Source organism: Cucumis sativus, chromosome 4, assembly GCF_000004075.3.
Source record: "Cucumis sativus cultivar 9930 chromosome 4, Cucumber_9930_V3, whole genome shotgun sequence".
NCBI classification, from domain to species: Eukaryota; Viridiplantae; Streptophyta; class Magnoliopsida; order Cucurbitales; family Cucurbitaceae; genus Cucumis; species Cucumis sativus.
Window position 1 is genome coordinate 12,990,704 of NC_026658.2, and position 2,678 is coordinate 12,993,381.

A 2,678-nucleotide genomic window follows, 5' to 3' on the forward strand; every position below is an offset into this window, starting at 1 on the left:
TCGAGAGAAAACATCAAATGAGTAAATACTAGAGATTGTATTCACAATATTCAATATTTATCAATATAACAAAGTTCAATTCCACGAAATACATTTCTTCGAAATCTCGTGTGAACAGTTTGGCACGCCCAGTGGGACAATCTCTACCTTTCATCTCTTTCTCTTTTGAAGAACATCTAAAGATATCATGATATCTCAAGACAATACTTCCAAAGCTCCAAGTGACATCGGCAAGCAGCCAAATACTCGTGGCCGCTCAAGGGAGACTAAATCATTTGAGGAAATGCCATCCTTTGAGGCCGCAAAGAACATTTGGGAACAACAGTCCAAACCACCAAAAGGTGGAATTATAATCAAAGAAAATCCTTTGATTGACGAACAAATTTCCTCCTGAACGCTCGAATGAGGGGATGCCTCATCCAAATATCATGTCAGTTATGGTGACTAGCGTGGATACAAATGAAGATAGAATGGCTGAGCTCGAAAAGAAGATCAACATACTCATGAAGGCCGTTGAAGAAAAGGATAATGAGATTGCATCTCTCAAGAATCACATCGAACGTCGTGATATTGAATTAAGCGATACACATACTGTCAAAAATACTAACAAAGGGAAGACAATTATGCAGGAAAGTCATCCACAAAATTCAACAATTGCATCGTTATCTGTTCAGCAGTTACAGAAAATGATTGCAAACTCCATCAAAACTCAATATGGTGGACCTGCTCTAACTCTCTCTTTGTATTCCAAACCATATACGAAGAGGATCGACAATCTCAGAATGTCGAATGGATACCAACCACCCAAGTTCCAACAGTTTGATGGAAATGGCAACCCAAGACAACATGTTGCTCACTTCATTGAAACATGTGAAACTGCTGGTACGAGAGGAGATTTGTTGGTAAAACAGTTCGTTCGAACTCTAAAAGGAAACGCCTTCGACTAGTACATCGACCTGGAACATGAATCCATTGACAGTTGGGAGCAGCTTGAGGGAGACTTTCTCAATCGCTTCTACAGCGCCCGACGTATCGTCAGCATGATGGAATTGACAAACACCAAACAACGGAAGGGGGAGCCAGTCATCGACTACATAAATCGATGGAGAGCTCTAAGCTTGGATTGCAAAGACAAGCTCACAGAAATTTCTGCAGTTGAGATGTGCACCCAAGACATGCATTGGGAACTTCTCTATATTTTGCATACCCCGCACGTTTGAAGAGTTGGCGACTCGTGCCCATGATATGGAACTAATTATCACACGCAGAGGAGCAAAAGATTTCTTGGTTCAAAAAATGAAGAGTGACAAGAATGAAATTGATGACACTAAAATGATTGCAAATAGTGTCATAAACGAGTCTATGGTTGTTCATGCAACCCCTTTGAAATATTTCTCTAAAAGAAAAGAAACAAAAATTGAAGGAAAGCGTGATAGCGAGGAAAACCAACGCTCAACTCCTAAAGAAAGACAAGAAAAAGTTTATCCATTTCCTGACTCTGATGTTGCAAATATGTTAGAGCAGCTACTAGATAAGCAGCTGTTAGATAAGCAACTTATTCAACTGTCAGAATGCAAACGACCGGAACAAGCAGGAAAAGTAAATGATCCTAAATACTGTAAGTATCATCGGGTCATTAGTCACCCTGTTGGAAAGTGTTTCATGATAAAAGAGTTGATTCTAAAGTTAGCTCGTGAAACGAAGATCGAGCTGGATATTGATGAATTAGCTGAGACGAATCATGTTGCGGTCGAGATGACTTCAAGTGTTCCACCATCAACACAAATTTATGATCAAAGGAAAAACTTAATTCAGTTTGGGACTTTGAACCTACAGTTGTCCAATTCCAACAAAAGATCGTGACGACAAACTCCCAAAGCAAAGAAGAACCTACTGAAGATGTTAACGAAGGATGGATAGTTATGACTCATCGAAAAGGAAGACAACCAAATTTCATTAAAAAAGAGTCGTCATTCCGTCAAAAGCATGCGAAAGGAAACATCTTCCATGAAAAGAAAGGAAAAAGAAACAAGAAGATGTGGAAGCTTAAGTCTGTGAAAGAAAAAGACGAGGACTTCTGTCAGCCTCGATGGTCGATAACTTTGAGAGAATTCCTCCCAAGACACTTCCTTGATGTTCATCCCAAGGAAGTACCAGAAGTCACTGCATGTCATGTCGTCAGTATAACAGAAGTCGACGACAATTATGCATCTTCTGAAGAAATCGACAATTCATACAAAATTAAGCAAAGGACTTCTGTCTTTGATCGTATCAAGCCTTCAACTACTCGATCTTCAATCTTCCAAAGATTGAGTATGGCCACGAAAGAATAAGAAAACCAATGTTCAACATCTACCTCCACTCAAACTTCAGCTTTCAAAAGGCTAAGTATCTCCACATCAAAGAAAGATCAACCTTCAACATCTGTTTTTTATCGACTACATATGACAAACGATTAACATGAAAAAGAGATGAAAACTTTGAAGGTAAAATCACTTCATGAAGAAAACAATGGCGAGAAAATACGTCGTTAATGTCCTATCATGCATGAAGAGGAAGTTATCTGTTGACATAAACACAGAAGATCCCTTGATCATGAAGCTAAAAATTATTATATTCACTAATTCTACAAATGAAGAAGGTGAACAATTTTTTGATGAAAATATTTGTTAAATGTG